The following is a 25,446-nucleotide window of genomic DNA, read 5'->3' as shown; positions in this document are numbered from 1 at the left end:
TTTTATGTCAAAACTTTTTGTGATTATAAATATTCATGAGATCTTTGCTCGTCGTTTAAAGTTTTATTTTATTTTGAAAACTAAAGGGAAATGTTTATTAACTATGTGATTCATAATTCTTAATAGTAAATTGTAAATAATTGAATTGATTACTGTCTCGTTATGTAATTTGAGAAATCATGGACACTTATTTTGCATTATGAAAATACATTTACTTATGTCCAAATATTATTACTACCAAACTTAGTGTCTTTTCATTTTTCAAAATCATGTAACTGATCTCAATCGCTTATCGTATCAAATACATATAATTTTACATTATGTGTAATGAGATTAAAACCGTTATATGTAACTTACATTAATTGATAATTATTGTTACTAACAACTAGTTTATAACCCGCACATTCGCGGGTATTTTATCATACATGATTCTAAAAATGTATTATTAATAACTTATTATGATATAACTAGCTTAAGGCCCGCGATTTCGCGGGCACTTTTGTATGAACGTTAAAGAAAATGTGATGGTTCCAGTAGAGTAGTTTTATATATAATATGTTCGTTTGATTACAAAGTAAAAGAAAATATAATATTAATCTATTAATGTCATTTAGTTTGTAGTACTAATAGATATTAGATATTAGTTTAGAGTTGAATTTGCAAAGAAATATAAGTTTTTACACATTGATAACCATCAATAAGACCATTAGCTTTTCCGGAAACAATTAACATGAAGCACACATTTGTCTTTTTAAACGGGGCATTAGAAGCATACTAACATTAAAAAGAATAAACGTAACAATATTAAAGCTAAACATAAAATGATTAGCATACAAACATTTGTCTTTGCTAAATGGAGATTAGAAAATCCGCCTCTAAAGATGCAGGCTGTGAAGTATTTGCATTACATGTTGCAGCTCGGCTTTAAATAACTTAACTTATCGAAATCAGAGAAAATCTAGACAAATGAGAAACAAAATCACTATGTAAACATATTTTCTAAAGTGTTGATATATCCACCATTAAAATTTGATGAGTTCGTCCTGCTTATGAATATTGAATGAACTTGTGTGCATTAACGTTCATTGTCTTAACTCCTATATTACATCACAATATAGGAGCAAGACTATGTTAAAATACAATGCAAATTTAGAATAATATGGAATTAGTATATGTATATGGGTAAAATATCTAGATATTAATATGTATATGAAAAATATCTAGATATTAAAATGTAAGGAAAAATCTAGATATTTATGTGTGTAAGAAATATCTAGATATTTATATGTATAAAAATATCTAGATATTTATATATATATCCATGGAAATATCTAGTTTCTAGAAACTTCCATGGAGTAGTATAAATAGGGGTGAGGATTTCATTTGTAGTGTGTGAAGGAAGTTGTGAGAGTGAAATAAGAAGTGAGTTGTGAAGAAGAGAAGAAGAGTGTGAGTTAGCGAAAGTAGAGAAGAGAAAGCTTGTAAGTAATATTGTAATTGTAATTTAATATAAGTGTTTTTATTAAGTTTCCCGATCAAGCCTTAGTTTGCGTTTAAGTTCTTAGTGCACTTTTGTTGTTCTTATTATATGGTCGGCTCTGCCGCCTAAGTAATACATGGTCGGTTATACCGCCTAAAGATATATGGTCGACACTGTCGCCTAAGTACATTGTGCACTAAGGATTTATAAAATTAAAGGCTAACTAACGTCAAAGTGTTGGTGTAGTGACTCTAGTATAGTCTAGGTCCTCTATAATGGGTGTGTTGGGCTCGTCGAAGCTTCCAACAATTGGTATCAGAGCGGGTCGTTCGGGACCATTTCTAGTGGAGGAAATCGGTAAACATTGGACGTTTACATCGATTTGTTTCACCAAGGCTCTAAGGGAGATTCTGTGAGAGCACAGTTAGGAACTGTGAAAGCTCATCGGTCAGGGACCAAGCTTATTGGACGTTGGACGTCATGATGACAGATCTTGCAAGTACGAGCAGTGGAATCAAGAGTCTCAATAACCACAACTATGGTTATTGGCGGACTTGTATAGAATCCTACCTACAAGGACAGGATTTATGGGAAATAGTTGCTGGCAGTGACACAACGCCTCCACCGAAAGAAAATGCCGAAGCCTTGAGAAAATGGAACATCAAGGCCGGGAAGGCTTTATTTATATTGAAGACTACAATCGAGGAGGATCTATTGGAGCACATCCGTGACGAGAAAACACCAAAGGCAGCTTGGGAAACTTTTGAAAAATTATTTTCAAAGAAGAATGAAGCACGACTCCAGCTCTTGGAAAATGAGCTCGCAGGTATCTCACAAGGAAGTCTATCTATTTCTCAGTATTTCACCAAGGTGAAATCTATTTGCCGTGAGATATCTCAACTTGCCCCTGAAGAAAAAGTGAGTGATGCAAGGATGAAGAGAATTATCATCCACGGCTTAAGATCCGAGTATAATGGATTTATAGCCGCTGTGAGAGGATGGCCTACTCAACCATCATTAATAGAGCTGGAGAATTTATTGGCTAACCAAGAGGCATTAGCCAAGCAGATGAATGAAGTGAGCATAAAAGGAGAAGAAGAAGCACTCTTCACCAATAAGAAGAAAGCTATGTCTCGAAGACAAGAGGCGATGAAAGAAAGTAAGACATATGGGTGGAAGGGTCACCTAAAATCAAAAGGCAACGCTTCAGGGGGAGCTCAACAAGGAAGAAGAGATCATCGCCAACAATACGGGGAAAATGATAAGAGAAAGAATGGTGAATGCTTCAATTGTGGCAAGAAGGATCATTTTGCTCGAGATTGTAGATTCCCCAAAAGGCGAACTTTCGAAGGAAATGTGGCCGCCACAAGAGATGAGAAGAAAGAGGTCACATTCGAAGCAACCATTAATGAGGAAACATGGGATGCAGAAGCTGGACTCTCTGTTGAAGCTGACATAGATGATCAAGCTCTTACAACAACTTTAAAGTCAAAAATAAAATACAAAGATGATTGGATCATCGATTCTGGGTGCTCAAATCATATGACCAATGATGAGACGAAGCTGCAAGAAATGGAGGATTACAAAGGAAAAAGAGTCGTGTTGACAGCCAACAATTCAAGGTTGTCTATTTCTCACATTGGAAAGACAATAATTCCAAGTGAAGGTGACTCTCATAAGCTCCATCTCGAGAAGGTGTATCTTGTCCCTGGCCTAAAGAAGAATTTACTGTCAGTACCACAATTGAAAGCAGAAGGGAATTATGTGCTCTTTGGACCAGAAGATGTGTCTGTATTCAAGAGAGTGAAGGTGGTTGGCAATTCAATTATGCAAGGAAAAAGAATAGAGTCAGTCTATGTACTATCTGCTGAAACAGCATATGTGGATAAGACTCGAAAGAATGAGAAGGCTGATCTGTGGCATGAACGTCTTGGGCATGTGGGATACAATAAGTTAAAGGAGATGATGGTGAAACGCATAGTAAATGGGCTTCCTCAAATTGATATCCGAACAGATACAATATGTGCTGGATGTCAATTTGGCAAAGCTCACCAATTGCCATTCAAGGAGTCAGCGCATTAGTCCAAGACACCACTAGAGCTAATACACTCAGATGTCTTCGGCCCAGTGAAACAAACATCACTTGGAGGTATGAAATATATGGTGACATTCATTGATGACTTCTCAAGATATGTGTGGGTTTACTTCATGAAGGAGAAGTCGGAGACTTTTCTGAAGTTTAAAGAGTTTAAGAACAAGGTAGAAAGTGAGCTCAATACTAAGATTCGATGCTTACGCACAGATAATGGAGGAGAATATTTATCAACCGAGTTCAATATCTATCTTGAGAAGCACAAGATCAGAAGGCAATTAACTTGCCCTAACACTCCACAACAGAATGGAGTGGCAGAACGTAAGAATCGTCATTTTGCTGAAACCTGTCGAAGTATGCTTCATGGTAAGAATGTACCAGGAAGATTTTGGGCCGAATGTATGAGGACGGCTTCATACGTGATTAACAGACTCCCACAAACAAAGTTGGGATATATTTCACCATATGAAAGATTATGGAAGATCAAGCCAACCGTCAACCATCTCAAGGTTTTTGGATGTGTATGCTACGTCTTCGTACCAGATCATCTACGAAGCAAATTTGATAAGAAGGCAATTCGATGCATTTTTGTCGGTTATGATGAATCAAGAAAAGGATGGAGATGTTGTGATCCAAATACTGGAAATTGTCATACTTCAAGAAATGTGGTATTTGATGAAGCTTCTTCATGGTGGTCATCTCAAAAGATAGAGCTTCCAGAATCTCATGGATTAGAAGAAGTTCCAGAAGAGAAAGAAAAACATAAAGAGCACATATCGGATCCAATTAAAGAAGGAGATGGATCGTACTCTAAGGAAACGAGTCCATGGAAAACTGGGGTACATCAATCTACATCCGAAGAGGTTCGTCCAAGCCAAATGGATGCCGAGGAGCATGTGCAAGAATTACGGAGATCAACAAGGCTGAGGCAACCTAATCCGAGGTATGCCAATGCTGCTCATGTGGATGAATCAATACCTATTGAGCCTTCCAATTATGAAGAAGCAACACAAAGTCAAGAATGGTGGAAAGCAATGGAAGAAGAAATTAATGCATTAAAAGAAAACCAGACATGGAGTTTAGTTCCAAAGCCAAAAGATGTAAAACCAATATCTTGTAAATGGGTTTACAAGGTGAAGACTCGATCAGATGGCTCCATTGAAAGGTATAAAGCTCGACTTGTTGCTAGAGGTTTTTCTCAACAATATGGGATGGATTATGAAGAAACGTTTAGTCCAGTGGCGAAGATCACAACAATTCGAGCTCTACTAGCTTTAGCCGCTAGCAAATCTTGGAAGCTGTGGCAGATGGATGTCAAGAACGCTTTCTTACATGGAGAACTTGACAAAGAAATTTATATGGAGCAACCAAGAGGCTTTGAGAACAAGTTCCATCCTGACCATGTCTGCAAATTAAAGAAAGCACTATACGGCTTAAAGCAGGCTCCAAGAGCTTGGTACGGGAAGATTGGCGAGTTCTTAGTACAAAGTGGTTTCACAGTTGCTCCTTCAGATTCTAGTTTATTTGTGAAACAAGATCAAGGAAAACTAGCCATAGTGCTAGTATATGTGGATGACTTAATCGTCACGGGAGATCACTATGAGGAGATCCAAAGAACAAGAGAGAATCTGTCTATCAGATTTCATATGAAGGAGCTTGGAGAACTCAAACATTTTCTTGGACTCGAAATAGAGCAGAAAAGAGAAGGATTATTTCTGGGACAACAGAAATATGCGCGAGATCTTTTACAAAAGTACGGAATGCTTAATTGCAAACCTATCTCAACTCCGATGGATCCGAATACAAAACTACGAGCAGATGAAGGAAAAAGTCTTCAAGATGTTACCATGTATCGAAAGATGGTCGGAAGTCTTATTTATCTCACACTAAGCCGGCCAGATATATCTTATGCAGTTGGAGTGGTTAGTCGATACATGAGCAATCCGAAGAAGCCTCACCTTGATGTTGTACGACGCATCTTAAGGTATGTTAAAGGCACTATTAACTTTGGTATTTTATGCAAGAAAACAAAAGAATGTCACGTGACTGGATATTGTGACGCCGATTATGCTGGAGACTATGATACACGACGATCAACAACTGGATACATGTTTAGTCTTGGATCGGGAGTAATATCATGGTGCAGCAAGAGACAACCAACTGTATCCTTATCAAGCACCGAAGCAGAATATCGATCGGCAGCATCAACAACACAAGAAATTACTTGGTTGAAGCAGCTAATGGAAGATCTTCATCAATCAACAGACTATCAAGTAAAGCTTTTCTGCGATAACCTATTGATAATGCTAAAAACGAACATATATTTCATAGCATTATTTCTCAAGAAAGACAAGCTTTTAGTTGCAATTGTTCTATTTACAAGTGATATTCGTTTAAATAATAAAAGGTGAAGACAAAAGACAGATTCGACGAATTGAAGACGCAAACGACCAAAAAACTCAAAAGTACAAAAGACAATCAAAAAGGTTCCAATTATTGATAAGAAACGTCTCGAAATTACAAGAGTACAAGATTCAAAACGCAAAATACAAGATATTAAATTGTACGCAAGGACGTTCGAAAATCCGGAACCGGGACCGGGACCAGAGTCAACTCTTAACGCTCGACGCAACGGACTAAAAATTACAAGTTAACTAGGTATATAAATATAATATAATATATAATTAATTATATTAATTATATATATATTATATTTATAAATAAAAACTGTCGGCAGAGAAAGACTCCAAGGGTGTGAGCTGTAAATTCATTCTCCGCGACTCGCGGAGTTTGAAGAGGTTTTCACCGCGAGTCGCGGAGCCCCAAAATTTGAAACTGCCTATAAAGCCAACCGAATTCTGAGCATTTTTCATAATCTTTCTTTTTCTTCCTCATTCATACGTAAAATTTATATTTATAATTTATATTTTAATTTTAATTATAATTCTAATAATAAGGGTATGTTAGCGAATGTTGTAAGGGTGTAAGTCGAAATTCTGTCCGTGTAACGCTACGCTATTTTTAATCATTGTAAGTTATGTTCAACCTTTTTACATTAATGTCTCGTAGCTAAGTTATTATTATGCTTATTTAAAATGAAGTAATCATGATGTTGGGCTAATTACTAAAATTGGGTAATTGGGCTTTGTACCATAATTGGGGTTTGGACAAAAGAATGACACTTGTGTAAATTAGACTATGGGCTATTAATGGGCTTTATATTTGTTTAACTAAATGATAGTTTGTTAATGTTAATATAAAGATTTACAATTGGGTGTCCCTATAAATTACCATATACACTCAATCGGACACGATGGGCGGGGTATTTATATGTACGAATAATCGTTCATTTAACCGGACACGGGAATGGATTAATAGCCACTAGAATAATTAAAACAGGGGTGAAATTACATTCAAGGGTAATTGGTGTAATTGTTAACAAAGTAGTAAAACCTTGGTTTACACGCAGTCGATAACCTGGTGTATTCATTAAACAAAGTATTAAAACCTTGTTACAATTCGAATCCCCAATTAGTTGGAATATTTAACTTCGGGTATAAGGATAATTTGACGAGGGCACTCGCATTTTATATTTATGACTGATGGACTGTTATGGACAAAAACCAGACGGACATATTAAATAATCCAGGACAAAGGACAATTAACCCATGGGCATAAAATTAAAATCAACACGTCAAACATCATGATTACGGAAGTTTAAATAAGCATAATTCTTTTATTTCATATTTAATTTCCTTTATCTTATATTTAATTGCACTTCTAATTATCGCACTTTTATTTATTGTTATTTAATCGCACTTTTAATTATCGTACTTTTTAATTATCGCAATTTTATTTTATCGCACTTTTATTATTCGCAATTTCATTATCGTTATTTACTTTACGCTTTAATTTAAGTCTTGTATTTATTTTATATTTTACATTAGGTTTTAACTGCGACTAAAGTCTTAAAATCGACAAACCGGTCATTAAACGGTAAAAACCCCCCTTTATAATAATAATATTACTTATATATATATATATATATATATATATATATATATATATATATATATATATATTTGTATTTTTATAAAAGTAAACTAATATAGCGTTAAGCTTTGTTTAAAGATTTCCCTGTGGAACGAACCGGACTTACTAAAAACTACACTACTGTACGATTAGGTACACTGCCTATAAGTGTTGTAGCAAGGTTTAAGTATATCTATTCTCTAAATAAATAAATATCTTGTGTAAAATTGTATCGTATTTAATAGTTTTTCCTAGTAAAATATAAACTATTTCGTATACCTTAGCTTTGACATCAAGTATTTTTGGCGCCGCTGCCGGGGAACTCTCTTAAACGCCGGAAGCGCAACGCTAATATAAAAAAAAAAAGATTTTTTATTTACTTTTATTAAAATTCGCTTTTGTAAAAATACGTTTTGAATATTCGAAAATATAAAAAGAAAAACAAAAATTTATATATTTTTAAGAGTTTGTTAAAAAGTTTTATAAAGTTTCTTTGTTTTTATAAAAACATAAGTTTTATTTAAATCAAGTTTTAAGATTTTTATTTATAAAATTATAAAGTGATTCTATTTTTATTTAAGTTTTAAATATAAGTTTTATTTATACACATATTATTTTTTTTTATAAACAGAAAAAATTAAAAACAGAAAATAAAATAAATAAATAAATAAAGAAAAACGCGTTGAAGATATAACCTGTCAGCTGAATTCTGGAACCCCGCGACTCGCGGGGTTTGAAGTTTTAAATACCGCAACTCGCGGAGTGACTCTGACATGCGACAGAACCCTAATTCAGCATTTATTACGGATTATTATTATTATTATTATTATTATTATTAACCCTAATTATTATTATTATTATAATTAAGTTTATTTTTAATTTAAGTTTTATTTAATTTATATTTTAGTTAAATTAGTTTAATTAAATTGTAAAATTAGAAGTTTTATTAAATAAATAATATAAAAATAATATTTTTATAAAAATTGTACTTTTTACAACTTTTTGTATATTTTTATATTTTGTCCCTTTTTAATCGTTTTAGCGTAATATTTGTATTTTTAGCTCATATTTAATTTTAAACTTAGTTTTTGCTATAGTTATTTTTACTCCTAGATTTTTAGGCTTTGCCGTAGAATTCCTTAAGTGCTTTTTCTTTAGACTAAGATTTAGGTACTCTAGAATTTTGCGACGCCTTTTTAAGTTTTAGTTTCTTTTTAAGTTATTTCCATTTGGGATTTAGTTTTTCCTGTAAGCTTTAATATTTTTAGACACCTTTTACTATGTATCAATTATCATTCCAATTAGTAATTTCAATTTGTGATTATAATTTTAAGTTAGTTGTAGTAATAAGGTTAGGTTAGTCAGGTATTTTTTAAGTTTTATAAGTTTCTTTTATTTTTCCGTCACCTTTTATTTTTCAACCATTTTTCTTTTTCGACCTTTTTCGACGAACTCTTTTTCTTTCTTATTTCTCGCTATTCTAGTTTTTAGGACATAGATTTTTATTCTACTTCTTATCTAAATTTCTTAAAATTACGAAAATTTATTTTAAGTGGTTAAATTGATAGACATCAAAATTTTCTGGTTCGTAGTAATAGTTGGATTTGTACGTGGACCGGGTTATTGGAGCCAAACAGTCCTCAATTATATTGAGACCAAACGAATCCTGCCCCTCTGCTGCATCTTTTGGCTATTCGAAACGTGGGCAAAATCAGAAAAGTCTATTAATTGGATAACTTATTATAATTTTTCTTTCCTTTTAAAAACTAATAGGATATTCAGTGAATGCACCGAGCAAGACGTTCATCACCTTTTGTACGTTCACCACCTATAACTAGATCAAGACATTTAGCAAATATAACCGCCGTTAATTTTTCTTTAGAATCGTCATCCAGTCGACCAAGTACTTCAGTTCAAATTTCCGATAATCCATTTTTTGAACCCGACCTCACAATTGAGAATCCGGAAAATATTCTGGAACGGTTCGTAGATCCTGAACCACTAAACTTTCCTCCGGAGCCACCAATCATTCAAACAGAGATTGTTGAGGAACGAACCATTAAATCAGAATCATCTAGTGATACCGATTCAACAAATTCAATTATGGAGAATCTGGAACCTTTAATTATGGAAGACCGAATGAGAGCTAAACGCACTGGCCAAGGTCACGCAATTACTCATCCTGACATTAATGCACCAGATTATGAAATCAAAGGACAAATTCTACACATGGTGACTAATCAATGCCAATTCAGTGGTGCGCCGAAGGAAGATCCAAATGAACATCTACGTACCTTTAATAGGATCTGCACACTATTTAAAATCCAAGAAGTGGAGGATGAACAGATATATCTCATGTTATTTCCCTGGACTTTAAAGGGAGAAGCCAAAGATTGGTTGGAATCGTTACCTGAAGGGGCGATCGATACATGGGACGTATTAGTTGAAAAATTTCTTAAACAATTTTTTCCTGCATCTAAAGCCGTAAGACTTCAAGCAGAAATTGTTACGTTTACACAGAAACCAAATGAAACTCTATATGAGGCGTGGACTAGATATGGAAAGTTGTTAAGAGGATGTCCGCAATATGGTTTAGACACCTGTCAAATAGTACAAATATTCTACCAAGGATGCGACATCACTACAAGAAAAGACATAGATATAGCAGCTGGTGGTTCTATTATGAAGAAAACCGAAACTGATGCTTACAAAATTATTGATAATACTGCTTCCCACTCACATGAGTGGCACCAAGAAAAAGATATCATTAGATCATCTAAAGCAGCTAGAGCCGATTCTAGCCATGACTTAGATTCCATTTCCGCAAAGATAGATGCTGTGGAGAGACGAATGGAAAAGATGACTAAAGATATTCACTCAATACGAATTAGTTGTGAGCAGTGTGGAGGACCACATTTGACAAAAGATTGTCTCAGTATTGAATTAACAATGGAACAAAGAGAGAATATTTCATACATAAACCAAAGGCCTGGAAATAATTATCAGAATAATTATCAACCGCCAAGACCTATTTACAATCAAAACCAGAATTATAACCGAAATATTCTATACAACAACCAACAAGGTCCTAGCAATCAACAAGTATCCAATAATACTTACAATCAGCAAAGACCTAATTTTCAAAACAAACCACCACAACAAACCGATGATAAAAAGCCGAATTTAGAAGATATGATGACGAAGCTAGTTGAAACTCAAACGCAATTTTTCACATCTCAGAAACAAACTAATGAACAAAATGCTCAAGCATTTAGAAATCAACAAGCTTCTATTCAAAATCTGGAACAAGAAGTGAGTAACCTAGCAAGGTTAATAGGTGAAAGAAAACCGGGAAGTCTACCTAGTGATACAAATGCTAACCCCCGGAATGAAACAGCTAAAGCTATTACCACAAGAAGTGGTACAACACTTAAACCACCTGAAATACCTGTAACTTCTGATGAAGCTATTCCTACTCCACAAGAACCACAACCTGATCAAGATAAGGAAAAAGAACCGGTAGTTGAAAAGGTTAATGAAGATAACACAGTTAAGGATAAACCTTATGTTAAACCATACCAACCACCACTTCCTTACCCGAGTAAAATGAAGAAAGAAAAACTTGAAGCCGAGCAATCCAAATTCTTGGATATGTTTAAACAGATAAATGTAAATCTTCCTTTCATTGATGTGATTTCAGGAATGCCTAGATATGCTAAATTCTTGAAAGATCTAATCTCAAATAGAAAGAAAATGGAAGAACTCTCGGCTGTTACTATAAATGCTAATTGTTCAGCAGTGCTGTTGAATAAGATACCAGAAAAACTATCTGATCCAGGAAGTTTCACAATTCCATGTTTTCTGGGTAGTCTTAGTTCAATAGAAGCATTGGCAGACTTAGGTGCTAGTATAAATCTAATGCCGTATTCACTATACACTAAACTAGACCTTGGAGAATTAAAACCAACCAGAATAAGCATACAACTAGCCGATAGATCAATAAAATATCCTAGAGGGATAATGGAGAACATGCTAGTTAAAGTTGGTACTTTAGTATTTCCAGTAGATTTTGTTGTTTTGGACATGGAAGAAGATTCATGGAAGAAGATTCGCAAGTTCCTCTCATATTAGGAAGACCATTCTTAAACACGGCTAAAGCAATGATAGACGTGTTCGGTAAGAAATTGACCCTAAGTATAGAGGATGAGAGTGTTACCTTTTCAGTTGATAGAGCAATGCAACAACCACAATCTGCAGATGATACATGTTATTATATTCAAACTATAGATGCACATGCAGAATTATTAGAAGAATTTCCAGAATTACAAGGAACAGGAGAATGTTCTTTAGGAGAAGGTAATGAACCAATTGATGAAGCTGAAATGTTAGCTACACTTATAGCTAATGGATATGAACCAACAACAGAAGAAATTCAAATGCTAAAAGAAGAAGACAGATATCGATACAAATCATCGATAGAAGAACCTCCGAAATTAGAGTTAAAGCCACTTCCAAACCATTTGGAATACGCTTATTTACATGGTGAATCTGAATTACCTGTAATAATATCGTCTTCTCTTACTAAAAATGAGAAATCACAACTCATTTCTGTGTTGAAAGCTCATAAACCAGCCATTGCATGGAAGATTCATGATATTAAAGGAATAAGTCCTTCGTATTGCACACATAAAATCCTTATGGAAGAAGGTCATAAAACGTATGTGCAACGCCAACGAAGACTAAATCCTAATATGCAAGATGTAGTTAAGAAAGAGATTATTAAACTGCTAGATGCAGGTTTAATTTATCCAATCTCTGATAGTCCACGGGTAAGCCCAGTTCAATGCGTACCTAAGAAGGGTGGCATGACTGTCATTACAAATGAGAAAAATGAGCTTATTCCTACTAGGACTGTAACAGGATGGCGTGTGTGTATTGATTATAGAAAATTAAATGACGCCACCAGAAAAGATCACTTTCCCTTACCTTTCATAGATCAAATGTTGGAAAGATTAGCCGGAAATAGTTACTATTGTTTTCTAGATGGATTTTCCGGATATTTTCAAATTCCAATAGCACCCGAAGATCAAGAGAAAACCACATTCACGTGCCCTTATGGTACTTTTGCTTACAAACGCATGCCATTTGGACTTTGCAACGCCCCTGCAACCTTTCAAAGGTGTATGATGGCGATTTTTCACGACATGATAGAAGAATGCATGGAAGTATTCATGGATGACTTTTCAGTCTTCGGTGATACATTTAAATCATGTCTAGTTAATCTGGAACGAATGCTAATTAGATGCGAAAAATCAAATCTAGTACTTAATTGGGAGAAATGCCATTTCATGGTTAAAGAAGGCATCGTTCTTGGACATAAAATTTCAAAAGAAGGAATTGAAGTGGATAGAGCTAAAGTAGATGTAATTGCTAAACTTCCACATCCCACAAATGTTAGAGGAGTTAGGAGTTTTCTAGGGCATGCCGGTTTTTACCGACGTTTCATAAAAGATTTTTCTAAAATTGCCACTCCTATGAATAAACTCCTAGAAAAGGATGCGCCATTCATCTTTTCAGATGAGTGTATCAAATCTTTTAATATTCTTAAAGAGAAACTCACTAATGCACCGATCATGATAACACCAAATTGGAATCTACCATTTGAACTAATGTGCGATGCAAGTGATTTTGCAATGGGAGCCGTTTTAGGACAAAGGATTGAAAAACGATTTCAACCTATATATTATGCTAGTAAGACGTTACAAGGAGCACAAACAAACTATACAACTACTGAAAAAGAACTCCTTGCTATTGTCTTTGCTTTTGACAAATTTCGATCATATCTCGTTCTAGCAAAAACGGTGGTCTATACCGACCATTCTGCTCTTAGATACCTATTTTCAAAACAAGATGCTAAACCAAGATTAATCCGTTGGATCTTACTCTTACAAGAGTTTGATATTGAAATCCGAGATAAAAGAGGAGCAGAAAATCTCGCCGCTGATCATTTTTCTCGTCTTGAAAATCCCGAATTAGAAGTTCTAAATGAATCAGCCATACAAGACAACTTTCCTGATGAATATCTATTGAAGATAGATTATAAAGAAATCCCATGGTTTGTAGACTATGCAAACTACTTAGTTTGTGGATTCCTTGAAAAAGGATTATCGTACCAAAGACGAAAGAAATTCTTCAGTGATATAAAACACTATTTTTGGGAAGATCCACATCTGTTTAAAAGTTGTCCCGATGGAATAATACGCCGATGTGTATTTGGAGATGAAGCTAGTAAAATTTTAAACCATTGTCACACAGGACCAACAGGAGGGCATTATGGGCCTCAACTAACAGCAAGAAAAGTTTATGAAGCTGAATTCTATTGGCCTACAATTTACAAAGACGCACACCTTCTTTGCAAATCCTGTGATGCATGTCAAAGGGCCGGAAAAATAAGTCAACGTGATGAAATGCCACAAAATGTCATCCAAGTATGTGAAGTATTTGACATTTGGGGTATTGACTTTATGGGTCCATTTCCAAAATCTCATAATAATCTATATATACTCGTAGCCATTGATTATGTATCTAAATGGGCGGAAGCACAAGCTCTCCCAACTAACGATGCACGAGTTGTAGTCAACTTTTTAAAACGTCTTTTTGCAAGGTTTGGAACACCGAAAGCTTTAATAAGTGATCGGGGTACTCATTTCTGTAATAATCAACTTGAGAAAGTTCTTAAAAGATATGGAGTAACTCATAAAATCTCCACCGCATATCATCCACAAACAAGTGGACAAGTTGAAAATACCAACCGAGCTTTAAAACGTATTCTAGAGAAAACCGTAGGATCAAATCCGAAGGAATGGTCCATTAAATTGGAGGATGCACTCTGGGCTTTTAGAACAGCCTACAAAACTCCAATTGGAACCACACCTTTTAGACTTGTTTATGGAAAAGCATGTCATCTTCCAGTAGAAATTGAACACAAAGCATTTTGGGCTTTGAAGACATGTAATCTTGATTTACATGAAGCCGGACGTCTACGATTAAGTCAACTAAACGAATTAGAAGAATTAAGACATGAAGCATACGAAAATTCGTTAATCTATAAAGAAAGAACGAAGAAATGGCATGATAAAAGAATCAGAAGTTCAAAAGAATTTAAAGAAGGAGACAGAGTTCTTCTTTTCAATTCACGATTCAAGCTATTTCCTGGAAAATTGAAATCAAGATGGTCTGGACCATTCATAGTCAAAAGAGTTTTCCCATACGGAACGATAGAATTAATAAATTTAAATGGGATTGAATTTAAAGTTAATGGTCACAGAGTTAAACATTACATACATGGTCCGATGGAAGTCGACAACGAAGTTAATCACAATTTCGACACCACAGCTAACTAAGTGTGGGGAGAATCAAGTCTTTAAAGGATAATATGTATTTCTGTTAGAGTTAGATTGTCTGTTTTCGTATAGTTCTCGAAAATGGAACCCGAATGGTCTTTCTCTAGCAGACCCTAAAGAACTAGTCTTCTCCCCCCATTCTGAATTTTTATTTGTTTTTAGGTTTTTACAAAATGAAGACTGCCTGTGAACTAAACCATGGTCTAATGCTACACGCTTTGATCACTAAACATAATAATGACATACTACCGAGTGAAATAGTATCAGTAATCAGAGAAAGAATGGACGGAGTTAGAAAAGAATCCAGATGCGAAGATAATAAGTTACAATTTGGTAAAGGAAAATCAAAATCCGCAGCAAAAAGAAGAGCACGACACCTAGAAAGATGTCACAAATGCGGAAAATGGTCACATGGAGGTAAATGTTCAAATAATCAAACCTATTCAAATACCGAATTTGTTACTTTATGCAGAGACGGACCGTTCATATGTTTAGAAGAAAAGACACTGAATGCTCGAGGTTACGCCTATGTAGCCATGGAAAACCAATTAAACCGACTATCTTATGAATGGGATAGATCATATAACTAAGAAATCTATTTCACAGGTATGTCTGTACAGTTTTTATTTTTATTTTTATTTTTAACCTTTTGATAATAAACGCTAATTTGTTCGCTAAAAAGTATTAAATTGGTATTGAATAAAATTAGGTTTGGCGACCGAAATTATTGATATCATTCAAAAATTTATTACATCACTGCGAAATTTGACATTTATTCTTAAGGTATAAATATCTTTAATCAATCAACACAAAATATTTCAAAAATTCGTCATGAGTTAAATTAGGTCTTGGAACCGAAATTACTTTACCGAAAAGAGGGGCGCATATTTTTGATAATATTTGATTGATTAAAGTGGGATAAAAAGCCAAAAAGATTTTTAATTTTATTTTTACCATGTTTTTAAAATTAATATTTAAATCTTAAATTAATATTGTAAACTTTGTAAAAACAATATATTTAAAATTGTAAATATTTGAAAAATTAATATAAGTTTGGTGTGAATTTATAATATGAATTTTTAAATTAAGTTCGGTGTGAATTTTTAATTTTTAAAAATATAAATTTTTAATTTTATGCATTTCAATTTTAAGTTTGGTGTGAATTTTTAATATAAATTTTGAATTTTATATTTAAGTTGTGTGAATTTAAAAACAAAAATTTACTTTATCTCATTAAGTTAAGAATATGAAATTTTAAAATTCGTCGTAAGTTGAAGACTAAGTCTTTGAACCGAAATTGCTTTACCCAAGGGAGGGGCGAGAACTTTTATTATCATTATTTTTAATCTTATTGATTTAAAGTATGCCAAAAACATTAAAAAACCCAAAAATCTTAGCTTTTAAAACAATCGCTACAAAAAGACAAATTTTAAAATTTTGTCGAAGGACAGACTAGGACATCGATCCGAAACGACCTCGTCCTAAATAACAAGGGAAACAAAATTTTAAAAAATTAATTACTTAATTGTTTTAATAAGTTAAAGTTTATAAAAAAAAAAAAAAAAATTACCAAACTCCGCGACTCGCGGAGTTTGGAGGGTTAATCCCCGCGACTCGCGGGAGGACCAATTTACAGAAAAAAAATATAACGCAAGAACTGATCAGTCCAACCCCCAACTCAAAAATAACAGCGAAAAAACCCCGAAAAAACCCGAAAAATACACCCCAAAAATCACAATTTTTAACCGTTAATCACCAAATTTTTTGCTAAAATCATGTTGAGAAGGATGCTATCTAAGAATTACTCAAGAAAAACGGTAAATTTCTACACCTAAACACCATTTAATCCGAAATTTGGTGTTCTTGAGTAATTTTTTTCCCAATTTGATTTTGATGCTTTTTAGTGTAATTAGGCTTAAATTGTTTATGTATTATGCTTGTATAACCTAGATTGATGCTGTTTAACATGATTAGAAGCCTTAAACTTCAAATTTTGAATAATCTAGGGTTTGTGTTTTTGAGCAAATTTGGGGCTTTTTGATATAAACAGGTTATGGCCGATTTTTGTCATGAATTGTTGCTAAAATAAGTAATGTAACATGTTTAGGTAGTTAAATGATCCAAACTTTGAGCCTAAACATGATTTTGAGAATTAAAGTGGACTTTTTCAAGTCTAAAATTCATGAACTTGATTTTTGAAAGATAATGCCATTTGAGACTTGTTTAATTGCTAGTAATGATTATTTTGACATGTTATTTGAGTTGAATGCTTATGAACTTGGCGAACATTTTCGTATATGCTTATTTGAAAAAGTGTAGATTTGATAAAAATGTGAAAATGAGCTTAAGTTTGATATAAATTGATAATGTCATTGTAATTATTTTGATTGATGATTTTGCTGACACTAATGCATATTTGGATGCACAAAAATTGTGTTTGATGTGTTTTGCAGAATGAAAGGGGTGAATCTTCATCCCAAGCCCGCAATGCTCCTGCTGAGAATTTGGAACAACAGGAGGTGGATAACTACGACAAGCAGGATATACCTCATCCAGTCATGACCTTTTCCGATATGCACTTGGAAGAGTTGCACCCGAACCTGAGATTTGACAGACTTTGGATAGATTATCCAAAATATCAATGGGGTTTGCATACTCTTCATTCTAAGGTTGTTGAGGTACCGAGGGTCATAGAATGGGGACCCTTAGAAGCTGTAGAATTGGCCGGGCCAATTAGGGAATTACTTGTACAGAGGTATGGTAATTCTTCTTTTAATGACTGGGTACATTTATTCACCATGCGTAGACCTGTATATAAAGTATGGTGTGAAGAATTGTTATGTAGTATAGAGTTGAATGATCGGGTAGCTAGTTTAACCGATCGTTCTTTTATTAGATTTTTGTTAGGCGGTTCGATGCGCCACATGTCTTTACTGGACATGGCTCAGGCTTTACGTATATATACGCCTGAGGAGTTAGCGTCTGTCGATTGTAGAGGATTGATACTAAACGGTAGAAAGATAGATGAAAATTTTGATACACACGGTGTGTGGAGTCAAATGACAAGCCATCACCGTTTCAAAGGGGGAAATTACTCTTATTTGGATATAGATAGAGCCGAATTAAGAGTGATACATAGGTTTTTAGCAAATTCGATTACACAAAGGGGTAAGAACAAGGAAAAAGTAAATGAACATGATTTGTTTTACCATATGTGTATTCGAGACCCACAAAGCGCTGTAAGTATACCATATTGTGTGGGTTATTATTTATCAGCTATGGTTCGGGGGATGCGACCGCATAGCATAATAGGAGGTGGTATTTTTATTACTTTGATTGGTGAATATCTCGGTGTGGATATAAGTCGGGGGGGATTATTAGTAGAAGAACCAGAACCCCGCGATACTATAGGTTTAAATGTATACCATGGTGCGAAAGTTTTGAAGAGGCGAAATAACGCCGCAGTACGATACCATGGTAGACATCCACAGGTGGAGAGAAACCAACAGCAAGGTAATGTAGGAGGGGGGAATGAGATGCAAGAAATGCAAAGGTTTATAGCTTCTCAGGAATACGAAAATGCTAGACAGAGAGCATTTGAAGATTGGCAAGTTCATCAGAACCAAATCATAGCTCATTGCCAACATATAGGTAGAAACTATATTCCTACACCGAAACCCATCTTCCCTCCTTGGTCTATAGAGATGCAGCCACCATATCCTACGTATGACCCTGCCGAAGCATTCTATAGCACCTATGGTTATGCCTGGAACCCCTATTGGTACCAATATCATCCTTAGTTTACTTATTATTTTTTTTATTTTGTAATTTGTAATTATTGATACGTTTAATACTTTTGTTAATATTGTAATCATTTTTATAATTGTCTAACTTTTATTCTTAGATTTTAATAATTTTTGAATGTGGGGTAATATACCAAACTTCAAAAATATGTATATATGTTTGCAGTTTATCTTATGTACACAACAGGGTAAAACAACGCATTTTCAAAGACTGGCATTAAGTTCAGCAAAAGCAACTAATTTTGACAACAAGATGCAAAATATATGTGAAATAACAACAAGACGGAATGAACAAATGATGTGCACCATTTATCATACAACAAACAAACGCCAATATATTTGGAAACTTTGGTAAAATTTAATCATTTTCACACAAATCACCCTCAATAATTTAAATTGTTACTGATTTCTTGCAAATGAGGGCATTGCAAGATCTTAAGTGTGGGAAGGGGTTAAATTCTTTCGGATTTTAAAATTTTTTTACTTTATACACTTGGTTACCATTAAAAATACTAGTAAAGCAGTAGTTGTATTAGAATCTAGTGCTCTCTGATAATAAAGAACAGCCCTGGTCTTATATACTGACTACCCAATTCTAGTAAAATTTTTCAAAATTTTCAATTAAATGAATTCAAAATCATGTTTATACATATTTATGAACGATAAAACTAGGTTTTAACACCGAAATTATTGTTACCTCGGAAAGGACATAAATTGAGAAACAAACTAAAATGTTAAAATTCATTTAAAATGGAATAGAGGACGATAAAAAGGAAAATAAAAGCCAAGTGTGGGAAAATTTACCAAGTTATCTTAAACATATATCACATATATCTGTAACAAATAACTGAAAATACTTTTGCTTTGGACTAAACTAAACTGTTTTTACCCGATGAAAGAAAAGAAGAGATGGATCTACACGATGAATCAATTCCATCATTAAAAGGAAGTAAAGTCTTCCGAAAAAGAAACGCGCTTCTTGATTTAGGTCATGAAGTTGTCGTCCAGACCAGCTGTAGGTTGACGAAAAATCTAGAAAAGTCATCACTAAAATCAGCAGGAAATCCACGGACCTCAGCATTAAACAGGGTCGCCAAGTGGTCAGATTTATCCTAACCATGAGAAGGATTTATCTCGTACAATGGGGGGGCACCATGCAAATTAGCTTGATAAGACTAATGAATCAGATCCCCAGAAAGGATAATCTCCTTAAAAGATCAAAAATCAGCTTTTAAGCCTGATATTACTCAATCCTAGAGATTGACCTTAAAGATTGAGAATTACAAACTCATGGAATTCGATGATATCTAAACTCGAGCTTAAACGAGAAAATATTTTGATCAAAATTACAAACCGATTTGTTTTCTGAAAACCCTATTTTCAATGCGTTCATTACCATTGAACGTAAAATCCTAGGAATTCACCTGGAATTCATTAGGTCACCTGAACTAAATCGGGTGTCAACCGTAAGAACGGTGGTTGCATAGTGGTCAAAGACAGGACCTTGTGCCATACCGAAAAATTATAAGGGTGAGCTTTACTATTGCTCCTACCAAGGATAGTAATTGCGTCCGACACGTTATAGACCATAATTAAAAGCATCTCAGGGGACATTGCCTTAACAGTTGCTTGTTCAACGCTTTCCTTTCAACCGGACGGTAGTTTACCGAAAGGTAATATACGGGACAAGTAAACTGGACGTGTTGCTTTCCAAATACAAGGTTAGCAAGTGGGTGACACAAAACCGCAAGTTTTGAGCTAAAATTTTCAAATCTAAAACCCACCAAACCCACAAAAATATTTTGCAAACACTGGTAAAGGGTTATCCCGGAAAACTTATCTAGGGTAAAAACTAGATTTAATTTTTAAAAGATCAAATGTTTTCATAAAGATCCAATTTCCTTAATGGATCTAAATTTTTATAGTCATGTGGGACTGTAAACCATATCGTTACTACCATTGTTTATACCGCCGTATAGAAATCACTGATGTACAAAGTGTGAAGAATAAAGAAGTGATTCTAGTATTTCAAGACGATATTGCTTGAGGACAAGCAACGCTCAAGTGTGGGAATATTTGATAATGCTAAAAACGAACATATATTTCATAGCATTATTTCTCAAGAAAGACAAGCTTTTAGTTGCAATTGTTCTATTTACAAGTGATATTCGTTTAAATAATAAAAGGTGAAGACAAAAGACAGATTCGACGAATTGAAGACGCAAATGACCAAAAAGCTCAAAAGTACAAAAGACAATAAAAAAGGTTCCAATTATTGATAAGAAACGTCTCGAAATTACAAGAGTACAAGATTCAAAACGCAAAATACAAGATATTAAATTGTACGCAAGGACGTTCGAAAATCCGGAACCGGGACCAGAGCCAACTCTTAACGCTCGACGCAACGGACTAAAAATTACAAGTTAACTAGGTATATAAATATAATATAATATATAATTAATTATATTAATTATATATATATTATATTTATAAATAAAAACCGTCGGCAGAGAAAGACTCCAAGGGTGTGAGCTGTAAATTCATTCTCCGCGACTCGCAGAGTTTGAAGAGGTTTTCACCGCGAGTCGCGGAGCCCCAAAATTTGAAACTGCCTATAAAGCCAACCGAATTCTGAGCATTTTTCATAATCTTTCTTTTTCTTCCTCATTCATACGTAAAATTTATATTTATATTTATAATTTATATTTTAATTTTAATTATAATTCTAATAATAAGGGTATGTTAGCGAATGTTGTAAGGGTGTAAGTCGAAATTCTGTCCGTGTAACGCTACGCTATTTTTAATCATTGTAAGTTATGTTCAACCTTTTTACATTAATGTCTCGTAGCTAAGTTATTATTATGCTTATTTAAAACGAAGTAATCATGATGTTGGGCTAATTACTAAAATTGGGTAATTGGGCTTTGTACCATAATTGGGGTTTGGACAAAAGAACGACACTTGTGGAAATTAGACTATGGGCTATTAATGGGCTTTATATTTGTTTAACTAAATGATAGTTTGTTAATGTTAATATAAAGATTTACAATTGGGCGTCCCTATAAATTACCATATACACTCAATCGGACACGATGGGCGGGGTATTTATATGTACGAATAATCGTTCATTTAACCGGACACGGGAATGGATTAATAGCCACTAGAATAATTAAAACAGGGGTGAAATTACATTCAAGGGTAATTGGTGTAATTGTTAACAAAGTAGTAAAACCTTGGTTTACACGCAGTCGATAACCTGGTGTATTCATTAAACAAAGTATTAAAACCTTGTTACAATTCGAATCCCCAATTAGTTGGAATATTTAACTTCGGGTATAAGGATAATTTGACGAGGGCACTCGCATTTTATATTTATGACTGATGGACTGTTATGGACAAAAACCAGACGGACATATTAAATAATCCAGGACAAAGGACAATTAACCCATGGGCATAAAATTAAAATCAACACGTCAAACATCATGATTACGGAAGTTTAAATAAGCATAATTCTTTTATTTCATATTTAATTTCCTTTATCTTATATTTAATTGCACTTCTAATTATCGCACTTTTATTTATTGTTATTTAATCGCACTTTTAATTATCGTACTTTTTAATTATCGCAATTTTATTTTATCGCACTTTTATTATTCGCAATTTCATTATCGTTATTTACTTTACGCTTTAATTTAAGTCTTGTATTTATTTTATATTTTACATTAGGTTTTAACTGCGACTAAAGTCTTAAAATCGACAAACCAGTCATTAAACGGTAAAAACCCCCCTTTATAATAATAATATTACTTATATATATATATTTGTATTTTTATAAAAGTAAACTAATATAGCGTTAAGCTTTGTTTAAAGATTTCCCTGTGGAACGAACCGGACTTACTAAAAACTACACTACTGTACGATTAGGTACACTGCCTATAAGTGTTGTAGCAAGGTTTAAGTATATCCATTCTCTAAATAAATAAATATCTTGTGTAAAACTGTATCGTATTTAATAGTTTTTCCTAGTAAAATATAAACTATTTCGTATACCTTAGCTTTGACATCACCTATCAGCTATACGTCTAGCAGAGAATCCAGTCTTTCACGCAAGAACAAAACATATAGAAGTACACTATCACTATGTTCGCGAGAAGGTCCTTGAAGGAGAGATCAAGATGATGCCAACAAAGACAGATGAACAGGTTGCAGATATATTCACCAAGAGCCTAAGTAAACCGAAGTTTACAAAATTCAGAGAAGCACTTGGAATGGTCTGCAAGACATCGTTGGAAGAAAATTTGCATTGAGGGGGAGTGTTAAAATACAATGCAAATTTAGAATAATATGGAATTAGTATATGTATATGGGTAAAATATCTAGATATTAATATGTATATGAAAAATATCTAGATATTAAAATGTAAGGAAAAATCTAGATATTTATGTGTGTAAGAAATATCTAGATATTTATATGTATAAAAATATCTAGATATTTATATATATCCATGGAAATATCTAGTTTCTAGAAACTTCCATGGAGTAGTATAAATAGGGGTGAGGATTTCATTTGTAGTGTGTGAAGGAAGTTGTGAGAGTGAAATAAGAAGTGAGTTGTGAAGAAGAGAAGAAGAGTGTGAGTTAGCGAAAGTAGAGAAGAGAAAGCTTGTAAGTAATATTGTAATTGTAATTTAATATAAGTGTTTTTATTAAGTTTCCCGATCAAGCCTTAGTTTGTGTTTAAGTTCTTAGTACACTTTTGTTGTTCTTATTATATGGTCGGCTCTGCCGCCTAAGTAATACATGGTCGGTTATACCGCCTAAAGATATATGGTCGACACTGTCTCCTAAGTACATTGTGCACTAAGGATTTATAAAATTAAAGGCTAACTAACATCAAAGTGTTGGTGTAGTGAGTCTAGTATAGTCTAGGTCCTCTATAGTGGGTGTGTTGGGCTCGTCGAAGCTTCCAACAGACTACTCAATCAGGCTGCTCTTTGGATGACTCCCTTACACGTCCAAAACAATTTCCCTTGAGTTAATTTCTAAGATTTCTTCACACATACTATATACTCAAATTCTTGGTCATCAAGTTATCGTCTCATTCATTCCCAGATTTATCAAACCTTCTTTTACCTTCTCAATATCCATTCAAAAACTTTTAACCTGTATATCATGAAAAAGCACCGGATTGCTCAAGCATTTTTGCCCCAAGAACTTTTGATTGAGCATGCTCGATTTCCTTCTCCATCCCTCCCCATTGAACGCATATTATATTGATCACATTTCCATACTCCTAGCACTTATACACATGCTCCCAAATATTCATTGCGTACTGACAAAAATATTAGAGTATGCTCAATCGTTTCAATAGCACCGTCACACATTGGGCACCTAACCAAATTAAAATTAATACCTTTTCTATCAAGATCCACTCTTGTCGGTAGCAGTCTTCTTTTTGCTCTCCATATTAAAATTTCAACCTTTTGCGGAAGAAGCTTATCTCGTCGAGTTTCTCCACTTTGTTCGCGCCCATGCTATTATCTTCTCATTAATCGCAGTCGCCAAGCTTTTGGTATTGAATTCTCCACTTTTATCCATGTTCCATATGTACGTGTCCCTGCTATCAACACATAAAGAAACCAAAGACAACAAATTGTCAAGTTCTGTTAATTCGTCATCCCCTTCCTCATTAGAACATTATGCCAGACCCAACTTCCCACCCATTTGTTCTCCAATTAGATATACCTCCACCCATGTGATGGAAATTCAGGTCGTTAGAATATATAAAATAAAAAAAAATTAAAAAAAATGCTGAATCTAAATTAGGATAAAAAGTTTATCTTTTATCGAAAATCAGAGGAAGAATATTTTCCATGCCACCATATTTCCTTCCGCTTAACACATATAGACCATGAAGCTCGTCTCGAGGAAAAATAGCTTTCCACACTGTCCTTAATGCTACCTAAAGACGATAAGCAATCGGGTCAAAGTTGTTTTTGTATATAATAAGCAAATAGGACATGAAATGAACGTCGAGACTTTTTTTTTGTAGATATCTATTAATTTAACCTGTTAGGAACCAAACCATATGCAAAAAGTTCAAAGTTATGATCTCTTTATGATAAACACATCAAAACATGTTTGTTCAATAATCAATATTACCACTATAATAGCAGATAACTGATATGTACCACATGTACCTCGTGTTCTGGTTGCAGCGTCATTAAGCAATCCTCCTGTTTGAGTCAAACTCTTGCATAAAAAAGCTAATTTGATGCAACAATTGGTGCTTTACAATTCTGCATAATTAAATTAAGCCATTCCCTTCTTCCCATGATCAGTCTCAGATAATGGTACTAAATTATACTGCAATTTCACTTTTATCCCAATAATGAACACCCCCATCTTCAAACCCCTCAAATAACATACGGTCACAAATTTTTAATTCCATTTAACAATCCCATCATCTTCAAAACATCCTTCGTTTGCTAAATTAATCCTGCAAACAATTAGAGGTCCAATAAACATGTTAAACTCAATCAAACCTTATTAAATCATGAAACGGTGTTATCAATTGAATCATGAAATTGTATTCAAGAAATAACCATTGTTAAAAACCGTATATTCTTATGAAGTA

At 33.9% G+C, this 25,446-nt stretch overlaps 1 long non-coding RNA gene across 2 annotated transcripts; it reads right to left on the bottom strand.

Moving 5' to 3' along the window:
* Positions 1-23,786: 23,786 nt before the first annotated feature.
* On the bottom strand, positions 23,787-25,446 carry LOC139848379 (uncharacterized). 2 transcript variants are annotated; one of them, XR_011759929.1, is made up of 3 exons: positions 24,972-25,446; positions 24,223-24,771; positions 23,787-24,141 (listed from the first exon to the last, which is right to left on the bottom strand). It is a non-coding gene; the product is annotated as an uncharacterized lncRNA (long non-coding RNA). The 2 variants fall into 2 exon arrangements; XR_011759930.1 differs by having other exon boundaries at positions 25,010-25,446.

This window comes from Rutidosis leptorrhynchoides, chromosome 5 (assembly GCF_046630445.1).
Source record: "Rutidosis leptorrhynchoides isolate AG116_Rl617_1_P2 chromosome 5, CSIRO_AGI_Rlap_v1, whole genome shotgun sequence".
Taxonomy (NCBI): Eukaryota; Viridiplantae; Streptophyta; class Magnoliopsida; order Asterales; family Asteraceae; genus Rutidosis; species Rutidosis leptorrhynchoides.
Note: the sequence above shows the minus strand (reverse complement) of the source record. Positions and strands in the feature narration are given on the sequence as shown.